This window comes from Saccostrea echinata, unplaced genomic scaffold, assembly GCF_033153115.1.
Source record: "Saccostrea echinata isolate AGI-Se365-2 ecotype Australia unplaced genomic scaffold, CSIRO_AGI_Sech_v1 ptg000001l, whole genome shotgun sequence".
NCBI classification, from domain to species: Eukaryota; Metazoa; Mollusca; class Bivalvia; order Ostreida; family Ostreidae; genus Saccostrea; species Saccostrea echinata.
The window spans coordinates 48,280,403-48,296,019 of NW_026889750.1; the positions used below are offsets into that span (position 1 = coordinate 48,280,403).

Consider the following 15,617-nt stretch of genomic DNA (forward strand, 5'->3'; position numbering starts at 1 on the left):
AGCTCAGTCGGAAAAGCACTCGCTCCGTGCTCAGAAGGTCGTGTGTTCGAATTACGGCCGCGACTGACCTAAGTCCATAAAAAAATAGGTAGCAACTGTTCCTTCACCAAGCGTTCGGCACTTTGATATGAAATTCACTGCTCAATGGTCCTGAGTGCCGAGTGAAGGTCTAAATTTGAAACTCTTCACCAGAATATGTTGACTTCTCTATATGAGTGAAAAATTCTCGAAGGGGATGTAAAAAACATACAATCAATCAAAATATAACATAAAATGACATTTTGTAGTGAGAAAAAGATACGGATACGGAACGCGAAATGCCGGATAAACGAGACAAACTAACGTCTAAAAAAATCCGTTCCCAAGAAAATCGTCCGGAAGCTGAAGCGTCCGGATATCTAAGTGTCCACTTGACCTTGTTTCTGTAGATATCAATATGATGGTAATTACCAATCACTACCTATGTTTACGTCTTAGGTTTGACGCAGCGAACGAGAATCGATCCCAGGCCTCCCGATCGACTTAAGTGGATAAAAATAGGTAGCACTGTTCCTTCACCAAGCGCTCGGCATTTTGAAGCGAAAGTTGCGGGTCTTTCAGATGAGACCTTAAAAATCGAGGTCCCGAGTCACAACAGGCGTTGGCACGATAAAAATTCCTTATTGTTAAATGGCCTTTAGTGCCGAGTAAAGGTCTAGTTTTAAAGCCCCTCACAGGTATATTTCGAATTTCAAGCGTTTGCATATTGATTTTGTCATATATTTTTCTTCCTGACTCACAAATGCAGAATTAATAATGAATTATGGGTATCAGAGTTAAGATCAATATATAGTAAATGAAAGGTGTCTACAGATTCACCAAATTTAAGAATTAAATTCTTTTATAATGTGGTATAGCTATAAAGGGTAGAATAAAGTCTATCGGGAAATAATATTAAGGTAGACACATAGAAAATACATATTTGAAACTGTCATTTTCAATGAAAATGCATGATGAAAACCAGATATAAATTAAATATAAGAAGTTTTTTTTTCATATAAGGCAAAGGAAATTTATCCAGATTGCTATACTCTCTCAGAAAACGGTAATTGATATGTTCTATGGTAACATAATAAAGTATTGTTCCTGCTTTCAACGCTTATGCATTATGTATATATAAAATGGTCATAATTCATATGAATATGATGCCTAAATGTACAGTGGGCAATAACCTTTGAGTACCAAATAAATATCTTATCTTATCTTATCTTATGTTCTAGAACTCTTCTCTAAATTAATAAACGGAAAATAGGTATGAGGATTTATTTTGACATGAATACATTTTGAAATCCATGAAAATGCTTTGGTGGTGTACATTTTATGAAATCCAATTTTCCTATGACTTCAAACATTCTATTTAAAATGGCTTTTTTGAATGCATTTCAAATCTTCAAAAGGATGGTTTTGATTCCAAAGCATGTCAAAGAAGACAATTAAGTTTCGCCCTCCATTTTTCATTCGTTGAAAGGTCTACAGCAGTTGCGATTTTTTCAGTAAATCCAAAGTGTAGTTGAATTTTGAATAATCTTCTTGAAGCAGAATCATATTCTGATGAAAAAACTGCACTGATTTGGCCAATCTTCTTACAATCCTCATCAGTACAGTAACAAACTTCACGGTTAGACCTGTATATCTCAACATTCGCTTCACAGGAAGTGGAAGAACAAAGCGTCTTTTCTATAATAGTCTTCCCTATTTCTAATTCCTGGTTCTTTCTTATCATACAATCAAACACGTCAGTACAAACTACTTCCCCGCCTTCTTTGACGAATTTGTGATTCAATGGATGTTCTTCTTCGGAGAAAGGGACATCAGTAGCAATTCCATAATACGCCTTACTTTTACGTATAATACCTTCTGTGAAAACTGAAGAAATGGGCAGGCCTTGTTCAACTGATTTCCTAATCATATTCTCTGGACTATGTCCAAAAAGTACAGCTCCCTTCATCACAGCGATACTTCCTTCACGGGGATTTATAATTTTCTTGTTTGAAAACTGCGTCTTAACCGCATTTTGGAGTAATGTACATTCTGAAAATCCACCAACCAGTAAAATAATATCAATTTGCGCAATCTCTTTGTTTGTGAATAGATCTTGTAAATGGTTAATAGTGGCCATAATAGGATCATTAAAAACAGTTTCAATTAAATAGTCCTCATTAAAACGCATTTTTGATTTTTTCGGAAGAGGTCGTATTTTGTCTGTTAAATTCATTTTTTGTAATTTTGATGCAATTGAAATTTTTTTGTTAACTTTTTTGAATTCTTTGAATAGATCCCCCATGTTAGAAAATGTTACTGATCCTAATTGTTCTTGGTTGGAATTCTCCTGTCCTATTCCACGTTTTTTCGCTTCAAAACTCCTTAAAAGTTCCAGCCAATCAGATGGAGATTTATTTTTAAATCGTTGAACTATGTCTTCTCCAAATATATCGTCTAATAGGCCAAAGAAAAGTTCATCTACATTTGTTCCTCCTACCGCATTGCCAGAAGCACAATGCAGTTCTTTTAACGAATTTTCTTTCACTTCGTAAGCCGTTACATCCACAGTATCTCCTACAAAAATATTTGATTATACATATAAATAGAGAGAGAGGGGGGTGGGGGAGAGAAAGAGAGAGAGAGAGAGAGAGAAAGCACTAAAAAACACCAACAACACTGTATATACTAAATGTCAGATGCACGAAATACATGTAAATACAAGGTTAAGGATGGATATTTATATAAAGCACTAAAAATGATCAACGACACGAACAATAGAAATTCTCAAATTTTTGGGACGCCATGTCCCTTCCTCAGGACATAAAAAAGGTTAAAAAGTCATGAAAGAACAAAACAAATAAAAACAAAAACATCTAGCACTACAACTACGCTACTAAACCCTATTTATTTACACTTTTACATTTTGAATTTTGATGTAGAAAACTAATCAATATGAAGTTTAGATGGTGTTCCTATGACGTATTTTTCCTCGGAGGTATTCCCTTTGGCCGCCATCTTGTAGGTCAAAAGAGTGAATTTTCCTCTTTGAGCAACTACTTTTAAAAATACATGCCAAAAATATATGGTAAAAAATATTTACAATATTGAAATTATGAATTAAAGAAGTTTAAAAAAAACGTATATTCGTAAGAAAAACAGTGTTATCTTCACCTCAGTGCCCAGAATAACAAATTGAACTTGGTTGAATAATGGACCTGGGGATGTTGACCTACAATATGGCGGCCATGGGAAATAACTCTTGCTTAAATCACCTTGATGGAAAACCATATATATATTGGGGTGGGTTGTTTTGGCCTATTAGACGATATATATATATATATATATATATATATATATATATATATATATATATATATATATATATATATATATATATATATATATATATATATATATATATATATATATATATATATATCTTACCTCCGCAATCCGCAACCATGAACTTGCTTCCTGGTTCGAACATCTTGACGTTGATGTCATTTGCTTGTTTTTGTAAAGCCAATTGTTTGCAGAGCAAAGCTGCTGCCTCTGGTTCAGCGCCAAAACTAAGTGATCATGGTCAATGCCAGCCTTAGATATGAAGAAAATGTTGGAAAATTACATACTTGTAACTCCGTTTTAACGAAAAACATGATAGCTGGCTAAAAGTCAGAACAGAAAACATACCCCTGGTAGCTCCAGATATGTTCTTAATCTTAACATAGATTGCCATACCTGAATAGCAGCTTCTCTCATAAATTGTTTGGCTTCGTCAGACCAGATGGCAGAAACAGTTAGTACCCACAGTACATCAGAAGACCACGATGACGTCTTGGTGTCCTCTGCAGAGTCGGTGCGATCGTCTGCTGATGTATCAGGGGTAGTGGTTATTGTATTATCATGTCGCAATGTTGTTTTCTCCAATAAGTCTTCAAAGTGATGTTTGAGAAACTTTATGGCCTCCGAAAATACTTTCAAAACTGGTAGCTTCTTTCCATTCTCTGCCTTCAATTTCAGGTTTTTTAATTTCTGTTTTCTTTTCTGAAAAGTATTTGTGATGACTGAAGAAAATATTTTATACTTCTTTAATATTTTTTAATAGTGATTTTTTTTTCAGTTTACTTAAATTTATGCTTTAATAAAACCAATTCAAAGAATACATTGAAGAAATTTTGTAATTTTTAAATACTTTTGGAATCGTTGAAGGTTGTGTTACAGATCATCCCGCAACCAAAACAACCGACCCCAATTATGACCTTAATATTAAATCTATGTGTCGTAATTTTATTTGTAGATATCATGGGAATATCACCAACAACTGTATGTTATTAATGTGTGCGTTATGTTTCATCTTACTTGTATATTTCATGAATATCATCTGGATAACACACAATAACTCATTCAAAGTTTGTAAAACAGTTCGTCGGTTTTATATTTTTCATCGCTTACGGCAATTTTTTCATATTTTCAAAAATACAAACCTTGATTATTTGCTTGTATAATTTATATCTAAAAATATATGGCACCTGATCCCATCTTTAAATTTTGAGGTCCGTGTTTGCTCTACTCCAAATTTGTATCCTTTCATTGGATTTTCGGGATTGTATACTGTTCGTTATCTTCATTTTTCATGTTAAGTGTTGGAAACTATTCTGTGAATCATCTGCAAAATGTCCAAACAATATCTGTAATTTGTTGTTGGACATACAATTTGAACTACAAATAATATCAAACATTTTCTGCAATTTATTTTTTAGTAAAGATAAATGTTCATTGATAATTATAAAATAGTTTTGTTGCACTCCTGACTGCAGTAAAATTTAAATTTTAAACCATAGAACAAGAAACACAGAGTGGTGACAACATCAAGTAGTAACGAATTTCTGCAATATTTATATAGTTTAATACTTCATGGTTAAAGCACAAAAATGTATTTAAACATGGCTTTTAAACCTGGCTTTATATCTTAAATTATTCCCTATTTATGTGATAAAACTACCGTAGGTAAAAATATATTGAGAAGATAAAAGTTTTTTATAGTATAAAATATATTTTCCTTTGCGGGACAAACACTGTAAGCAATTAAGGTCAACTAGAAACATTCTAAATTTGTAGCCCCAAGGTCAGAGGCTCAGTTTGGGACAGTTCTATAGAATATATAGTAAAAATGCATTTAAAAATTCTTTGCCAAATGTTCTTTTATGCTCCTACTGATGTTTGGGCGGGGCTCTGTTGAATATATTATGAAAATGACTTTTTTTTAAGTTTTTGGATAATCTTCTGCTCCACTACCCTAGGTCTGCTTTTCGGTATTTAGAAAAAGTTCTAAGTGCATGGTTATGATGTACAAGGATGCATCTTCCAAAATTGCGAATTTCTGTGCCCCTCGGTCAGGAGCTCTAGAGTAGGGTAAGGCTCTATTAATTATATATTGAAAATACATTATCTCTTTGAAAATCTTTCTCTCTGCCCCTGTGTATTAAGCAAATAAACAAAATGCATTGTAATAATCAGCAAGAGTGCATGTTCCAAAAATTGTGAAGTTAATGGCCCAAGAGTCAGGGATTCTGGTGCTAGGATTGAGCTATATTGATTGTGTAGTGAAAATGCATTATTCTTTGAAAATATTCGGCTAAGTGCATAATTCTTATGAGCAAGTGTGCCTCTTGCAAAATTTTGATTTTCATGGCTCCTTGGTCATGGATTCTAGTCTTAGGGTTCGGTTGTGTTGAATCTATAGTAAAAATGCATTATTTCTTTGCAAATCTTCTCTTCTCCGGGGCATCAGGAGCACACAGAATACAAAATGGTTATTATCAAGGGTATTTTTACCAGATTTTCGAATAATGGACCGCTCGGTCAGGTGTTTTGGTGCTGGACAGGACTCTATCAAACTGCATTCTACTGAGAGCTCTTATTCCGCTTTTATATTTGCCTATGCTACTTAATCACTGTAAATAGTGTATTGAAAAGTGAATGGAATAAGAGAGTTATACATGATTGTTTATGATATACATGTGTTACTCTGTGTTAGTGACAAATTTTGGCAAGCACAGACAAGAAAATAGATCTACTTGAAGATCTCTTATGGAGTACTAGACTAATTAGTTTGTTGATCCCTGATCATCCTCTTTTTCTTACTTTTGGGCAATATAGCTTCATTTATCAGTTAATTTTAATTTTTTACTATAGTGTTGTATTATACTCCGGTGACTGTGAAGGCCCTTGGGCCTCTCGTAATTAATTTAAAAGATAAATCTCTGGAATAAGAAAGCCCACATATTTTTTCAGCACCCAACATTGGATAACGTTAAAATTATTAAATAATTACTTTTGATTGGCATATCTTATTTATCGTCGGTCACTTAAATTGATTTTTTTTTTGTGTAAAATATTTGATTAAATATGAATATATTTTACTAAAATTCATTTAAAGAATCGTTTTCAACTTAATTTTCAAGCAAAAAATTTGTATGTTAATACCACTGTGGCGTCTTGAAAAAGCTTCATTTTAAATCTCCGTAGAAAAAACCAATCATCAAAGTCATCTTCTATTGGTTTGTCTTTTCTTTTCTCGTTTTCATCATCATTGTCTTCTTCGTCATTTTCGTCTTCCGAATCTTCATCCTCCTCTCTTTCGTTAGCCTTTTCTGCCAAGAAAACATACTTTCTCTCAGCTTCATATCCAAAAGAGTGGAACTTTTCAAACTTATCGAAGAGAATGCATGTTGGAGCTTTCAATGTTCCATGCCCTTCGTTAAACCATGCTGGGTTGGAATGAATGTTTAATGGATCTCTCTCGTATTCTGTTCGCATGGAGTAGGCATACCCACTGTATGTAGTCCCAAAGTCAATAGCGCATACGACAGGCCAAGGTGTGACGTCTGTGTCTTCTGTGGCCATCTAAAATATAGAAAAAAAGAAACCTTTCAATGAGTTGCAGATATCATAAACATCTTTATTACAACATTTACTGCGTAATAATTTATATTTTAGTCCCACTGAAGCATGATTATTTTTCTAAGTTATGTTTTTTCCACTTTGCAATTTTTGTCACGAATTGCTCTGTATAAAATGTGAAGAAAAATGAAAAGTTATTATGCTCAAAAGTTATTTTAAACAATACAAATTGTGAACAAAGCCAAACAGATCTCTGAAACAGGGGTGGAATGGGGTGTCATGGAGGAGTAAGCATCCCCTATTGATGTGCGTCTGTGTGTCATTTTTCATGATCGGGTAAACGCTGAAAACCCGTAGACAATCGGTGTGAAAATAATGGGCTTACAATTTGTATTGAAGACAGGCCCGTAGGAAGCAATTTCAGTTGGGGGGGGGGGCACAGCCAATACATTTTCAGTTGAGGGGGCACTATCAACTACCAAAATTTCTTGACGAGCAAAAAAAAAAGGTATCTATGTTTTCTATAGTAATCTATATATCGGCAAAATTATTGGAGGGGGGCATGGCCCTCCCGTGCCCCCCCCCCGGTTCCTACGGCCATGTAAGACATAAGTCGGTCGACGTATTTCATTTGCAAACAGGGCCATTGTTCCGACCATAGAATTTCAGAAATGTTGACTTTAAACGAGATTGTTGATATCCTTGTATTTATTAATAGCCTGTCTCCTTTTAGGCGCCTTATCCCACCTCTGAAATTATATTTTATGCCCTGTTCAAGAATTTACATTGTTTGTAGATTTTTTGATATTATTCACTTTTCGATAAATTTATCTTTTTATTCATTGTCAACTTCGGAGTTGGGATGGGGTTATGGTAATGTGTTATGATAATTATATTGGCAGTAATCAATTACAACTTTTGATGTACTTGAAAGTAATATGTAATTGGTAAAATTTTCATTTCGTATAATTGTAACTTAATTAATTTCGAGAAAAGGCATGTAATTCGTGATTACTTTTTAATAACATTCAATGACACTGAAGTTTGATAAAAGAAAAATAGCTCCCACCTCCCCAAAAACACACTATTTAAGAAAGCTTAACTGACCTTTTGGACAAAAAATTTGATGGTTAATTTCATATTTCTCCTTCTCAGTAAATAGCTGTTTCCTCTTAGGCATTTTCTTTAAGACTTCTGAATCAAAATCATGTAATCTCTCTGTGTTTGATTTACAAATAAAATTAATAATTTTGATTGTTTATGAATTGACATTTAGATATACGTAGTTCAATGGCTAAATAATAAACCTATAATACACTATGTCTCTTTTGTTTCACTAGTACCTTATGTAAATAAACAATTAGGTCTTCATCACATTCGCACCAAACATTAATCTGTCCCTTTGACAATTTTAAATATAGCTTAAAACTAATAATTGTATTTTCAAAGAAAGTTTATTTTCACTTAAATATGGTTTAGATATGTTTTTTGCGATGAACAGAGGGAGAAAAATGATTTATAAGAAAATCTTACTTACGACTCCTACGTCTTTTGAAAAATGACATGAATTATAATTTTCATTAAAATTGTTTAATAAATAGATTTATGAATGGTTCAATTTATGCAACTTCTCGTGATTTTACATTTTATTTATAGCTATACAAAAACGAAAGTAGGTAAAAGAAAGTAAAGAAAATAAAGTATCTATATTGGCTTTATATCAGTGGTTTTTATAATAGAAATATCCCCCCTCCGTCATTATGAACAACGAATTAACAAAATTAGGTAACAATTCGGATAAACTATTTAAAATACAATTATTTACCATTCGTAATTTTCCATCCCGTTAATCTCATTGAGGGTCGATAACTCCAGATAGAGTTAAGGCACCTTTATGCACTTCATGGAAAATAGTGGCACTTTCATCTGCCCTAAAATACATGAAAATTAAAAATCAATATCGTTTTATGAATGCAAAATAAACCTCTTTGATGAGGTAGAAAATTTTAATGAAGAACGGCTTTCTTAATGTCATTTCAACGAGTTTCTTTGATGAATTTCTAATTTGAAGTATTTTTTAAAAAAATAAAATAAGAATATATAAACCTTAGAACTCTAAGCACATTGATTAATGGTAGGTAGAAATGCTTCTGTCGCAATGATACGCAATGATGCGTACGTCATTTCTAGATATTGGAAACATATAAGGGTCTCATCAGTATGGTTTCTTAATTTGAAATAACAAATTATAATCATGAAATAAATCATTAATTTGAATAGTCTAGCAAGTCAAGCATGTTATTTAAAGAGATCTTATGAGTATAAATGAAACAAAATAACCTATTTACCTATTTAAGAATTTCCTTACTGGTCTTTTCTGGGTTACTGGCATGGCATAAATGAAACAATTGATGCATAAAGCCATTCATTTATTCATGAACTATAAACAAAAAAAAAACTTAATTCAATTCAGTTTGCAAATCTATTGAATTAATAATTGCAAATAACATGTAGCTAAGTAAAAACTGATTGGTTTGGTTAACACATCCTTGTATTTCATTTTACTGAAAACAGACACACGGTTTGAACACACATTAGTTCCAAGTGAATTCCTTTGTAATTATGCGTGTAATGCTAATAAGAGTAATAGTATAATAATAGAGATCCACGTAATTTATTGGATAAAGACCGAGGCACCCGTATAACGTCATCTACTTATATATATATATATATATATATATATATATATATATATATATATATATATATATATATATATATATATATATATATATATATATATATATATCATCCAACTAATAATCCCTCATAAAGTATGCCTTTCCGTAGACAACGAGAAGAATACTGTATGAGGATGAGGAATTCTTCAGAATCACATTTTAGCTTTTAAAACTTTTAACATTCCCGTCGATGAAAGTGAATTCGATCTACCCTACCTATACTGATTTTCTAAGCTTCATTAAAATCCTAAAAGATATACATTGCTGGATCTTTCAACTGTCCTACCAAGACCCTAACATTATTCCTCAAAATAATTTGTAAAGGAGAAACTTCAGACGTGCAGTGGTACTGCATACATGGATTCTAGAAGTGGTGAAAAAAAAGAATCTCAAAGATTTGTGTAGAAAACTAACCTCAAGAATTTCCAAGGGTCCGTGATATATAACCTGTGCACGGATTTGTATTGAATGTTTTTTTTTTCTTTTCTTTTTTTTTTTAACGACGAACACTTTTTGTTATCTTAACCTTTTTCATTGATATTATCTCAGCGAGTCTCATACTTTTTGAAAGTTAACTCTGATAATCTTTGGATACTGAATATATCTAACACCCCACTTCCTGCATTATAACGGAGATGTTTTCTCCTGAACATATACCATGACAAGGCGCTAATTTTCTTTCACGTACTGACATTGCCAGAAGTCTACTTCTGAAGATTAAAAGAGGGGACACTTTTTTTTTAATTCTTTTTGCCTTGTTTTAGCGGGAGTAATTAGATTCATTCGCCGTTCATTCTCATTCTCTTATTTTTAAGTTGTATACAGTGCTTTCGATTTTCAGTATTTTGTTCTCAAGTTATATCTTAGAGTTTGTCGTTATAATTCAGTGTTTCATTACGTAGTTGTTTTTATTGTTTATGTATTACTGAGAGAGGATTCTTCTTTATTTATTTCTACAAGATCTCTTAAGATCTCTAAGAAATAAATTTTTAGAAAGTTGATTATTAAACAAAAAATATTAACATCATAAACTGTAGATTCCTAAATATACGAATAAATATAAAAATATATAGGAATAAATCATGGCGTAATTACACAAGAAACACAACTCGCGAATTAAAATTACTCGCTTTTTTTATTGTGCTTTAATGCATGTAAAATCTCTATATGAAATCTCCAATTCTTGAATTATTGTTTTGCGATTTGATGCCCTTGGGCCCTTTTGCGATATTAAATATTCGCGTAAAATAAGGAATCTACAGTACTATGCATGGTCTCAGCTTTGACCAAGTGAATTATGTTTTAATATTAGAATCCTGGCTTTGTTAAATTTTTCGTTAATTAGATCGTTAATAAAGCATTCCTTACAGTCTTTCTTCTTGTATCTCAATTTGAATAAGTACATTGATTCTTTTCGTTACTTAATAGGAAGGCGGCAGAGTTTCGAAAGCTACAAACACGAGATCATTTGCATGAAAAACGTGAGGATAACGAACAGTTATCGATCTAAAAAAAAATTTGAAACAATACGAATTTGTGAACAGGGCATAAAACAAGGACCCCTGGAAATTCCAGCGGTGGCATCAGTTGCCAGGGAGGAGTAAGCATCCTCCTGTTGATCGGCCACACCTGCCGTGAGCGCTATGTATTGATCAGGTAGACGGAATATTCCGTATTCAAATTTTTTTTATAAAAACAAAGACCTTACAATTGGCATAAAACATCTACTGTAATATGACCCAATGCTAGGTTATATTTGCTAAGAAGGTAATTACAACGACCATATGTCTATTTTATGATTCTTTATGATTCTTTGCATATAACTAATAAAGGAAATTTAAAGTCGTTTCTATTCTTTTCTCTTGATTGATTGCAGCTTAAGAGAGTTTGTCCTCCTTTTTCAAATGCCTTTTTAACTTTGTAAGTGGTATGCATTTGTCTTGTATAATCGTATATTTGTTTTCTGTTGAACGGAATTTAAGTACTGGGTGTCTGCCTTTTTATAAAGTCTATAATGATTTTGTTTCTAATTTCCTTTTACTTCAAATATCAAGAAATGTATCTTTGGCTAAGTATACCGGTAAATTTTATACTGTTGTCGTGTAGTTGTTTTCATTGATATCGTTTTCAATTCCTCAATAAAGTGGTGTAGATGTTTAAATAGTAGTATAATAGTATAGTAATTAAATAGTAGTATATACTTCAATATACAGTCAGAAAATGTTCCTTTATAATGAATAAGGATTCAGAAAGTTAATTTTCTTTCTCGAAACCTCAAAATGAAAGTGTTTAGTCCGTTCCTTATATTTCAGAATTCAAAATGGTTTCTGAGACAGAGTTTATCATTTCCCAAACATTATTCAATATTGTTATATGTTTTTCTTTCCGATAAAGTTTAGTGACTTTATTAATAATTTACTGGAAAACAATGTTATGCTAAATTCGATACCAACTTTTATTTTTCAATTAAATGATTTTAATAATACATGCAATAATAATTTAATATTAAAATGATTTTTCGTATGACCTTTTGTAGATATCTTTTGCCCACATGGAAAAAATCACACAACATAAAAAAGGAGTGTGTGAGGTAAGGTTATTAACATAAGCTTTAATTGTTCACCTTTCACATTTTTTTTTATTATTCACTATAAATTGAAGGTGATAGTTCATTTCAAATGTTTTTATGATTTCGAATTTGTTATGGTTTCTACGACCATACGACCATACATTAAATTTGGATTCTTTTCTATGAATAGAAACATAATATAAACTGAGGATTATCCTTACTAAAATCCTTATCTATTCTCTTATTAACTCCCAGTCTCCTTAGCAGCTTAGGGACTGAAGGTCAAAGGTCTTTAATGGGGCATATTATATGAATTTTAGTATGTAATATTCTATTTAACATATAATTAAAATATTTATTTTTTCAGATTAATAAGCTTTAAAAATGAATTAAATATCAGTGAATGTCCTTCCAGAAGATTTTACAACATTCCTTGATCTTAAATGTATGGATAACCTAGTAATGGGCAATTGTACCTATTAAGCAGAACTTAAATTCAAAAATAATATCCTCATCATATGCTTTTCACATATCTCGCTAGAAAAAGTTATTAAAACTTCCTTCATACCATCTACAAAAATTATATTTGTGTGGAAACGTGTTCAGTTAAGATTATTCATGAATTTGGTGACAAGTTACGATAAATGGTTGTTTATCTTGCAGCACTGAACTTAGAAAACAGCAAACATCAATGCACTTAAAATTTATAAAAAGAAAGATGAGAGATGTGCCTATTTGCTAATACCGTGTTTTAATATTAGAAAAGGTCGCCCGCGTGGCGCAGTGGTTAGAGCGTCTGTTCTAGAGTCGCGAAGTAAGGAGTTGATCCTTACGTCGCGGGTTCGAATCCCACTGTGGGACGTGGAGACCGGTCCTTCGGATAAGACCGTATAAACCGAGGCCCCGTGTCGCAGTAGGTGCTGGCACGAAAAAGATCCCTCACTGCTCAATGGCCGTAAGTGCCGAGTATAGGACAAAATTTGCAGCTCTCCAACGGCAAGTGGTGACGTCTCCATATGAGTGAAAAATTCTCGAGAGGGACGTTAAACAACATACAAACAACATACAAAAATATTAGAAAAGTGGCTTTCTTGAATTTTTTGTTAATTAGATTGTGAATTAAACATTCCTTCCAGCCTTTCTTCTTGTATCTCCATTTAAATAAGAACATTGGTTCTATTCATCACTTAATGGGAAGGCAGAGTTTTTTTAAGTTACAGACATGAGATCTTTTGCATCTAAAAGAGAATAACTAATATGATCGATGATTGGTTGGTTGCCTTGATTTCGAGAATTTTTTTTACTCATTTCGGGACGCGACTAATTGCTGCTACAACGGTAGAAATAAAGAGTTTTGGGCCAATTAGTATTGAAAGATCTTTTATTCTACCAATATCTCCTGTGAGACGGGTGCTCGTTTATATAGTCAGAACCTAAAAACCGGTCTCCACACCCCGAAATGAGATTCGATACCACAATGAAAAACACACTTCTAAATCCGCCAATAAAAAACGCTCTTACCACTGCGGAATTATTTTTCATTGAAAATCGCCGTCTGTCAACAAACGTACATTTGTTTTGTTGCAATTTATTCAATTTCACCCAAAATCTTCATCTCACATTGCATTGAGTTGGTAAGATGAACATTAGACGCACAAATATGATTATTACAATACATTATAAATATATGATTTCTTTTTGCATTCAAAACATTGGTGTAATACCAAATCTCAAGAAAAAGATTAAATTTGAAAGAATTTAAATTATATGTCACTTGTCAATCTGTCTGTCTTCAACGTAATACATTTTCATCGTAACTTGACAGCGTAAGAAGGTCAGGCGGTCAATATTCATAAAATGAACTTTTTTAATCTTAAATATTTAGTATATTTATATGGCAAAAAAAAAATACATTTGATTTTTTTGTTTCTAAGAATGTTTTGATAGTATTTCTGTCCCTTTTTTTCTGAGAGTCTGTCTGTTGGTTTGTCTGTCCGTCAATTTGTCATTCTGACTGCGTATAGCACTTTTATTTCCCGATAATATTTCAAATTTGGGACCCAGATAGCAAGACTACATCGGGCCAACCTTGGTTGATGGTTGGTAGGTTGGTATAGAGTTGGGCAGTAAATGTTGGCCCAACGGATGATATTTGGCGCGAAAGCTGGTCCATTGGTGTTGGGTATGCAATGTTGGGCCAACGTTGGTCCAATGTAGAAAATGTTGGCATGAAACATGACCACTATATGTTCGGCATTTGATGTTGGCCCAACATAGGTCCAACCGAGTAAATATTGGCATAAAACAAAGCCAGTTTGTGTTGGAATGCAATGTTGGCCCAACATAGGGCCAGCCAAATAATGTTGACGCGAAACATGGCGAATGTGTGTTGGGCATGTAATGTTGGTCCAATGTTGGCCCAGCTTAGTATATTTATTATAATGAGGCATTGATTGGGCTTTCAACGTTGTCCCAGCGTTGGTTCAACGGAGTGAATACAACGTACTTGCATATATTAACATACATATAGGTGATCTGTTAATTACACACATTATATTAACCACTTAGGCTTCTTTCAATAGAGACAGCTCACCTTTCGTTTAAATATTATGAATGAGAGATTTGTCATAATTACCCATTTATTAATAATTTACAGTGAATTTTTTAATAAAAACGAAAACTTATTACAGAACCCAATTTATGAAAAAAAATTAACATATTGTTTAATGATGATTTAAGTTTGTAATGAGTGTCCATTTTATAATTATAAAATTGTGTATTTTATAATTTTGTACAATCTATATTTAGCACCATGAAGCATAACGTGCTGAATTTTAGAGCTCCAAATAATTAGGTCAGTGATGAAATCCACTGGCTCAGAAGGGGACTGGCCGGTTTCCTTAAGGAAACGAGCATCCCTAATCAGCTCTGTTTTGTAAACTCAGAATGATCACAACTCATCACTAACAAAACTTGAACAAAGTATATGTGCCCGTTTTGAAATGTATGAAAGAGAAAATGGATTGTTTTAGCCACTAAAATGTAAGTATACTTGTTTTACGTGTGATTCATAGAATTTTATGTCTTTTGAAAGTTTTAACTTGAGCATAGTTTGTGAACAAATTATTCAAAAATTACATTTTTCAAAAAATGCATGTATATTTACTAATATTTAGTCTGGTTAAGTTATAACTTAAAATTAGTTCTATAAAGAGACATCACTTTTAAATGGATTAATGGAACAATAACATGAACAAGACAAAAGGAGTGAATGATTCAGAACTAGCATAGACAGAAGAACATTCCAACTTTCACAAATTTGAATTCAGGGACTCTTATTCTAGAAGAATATTATGTAGAGATTGTAGTGATATGGGACATAT

General features: G+C 32.5%; 1 pseudogene; it reads right to left on the reverse strand.

Annotated features, from left to right (window-relative positions):
- Positions 1-1,301: 1,301 nt before the first annotated feature.
- LOC133198072 (heat shock 70 kDa protein 12A-like) lies at positions 1,302-6,927 on the reverse strand (annotated as a pseudogene).
- Positions 6,928-15,617: the final 8,690 nt, after the last annotated feature.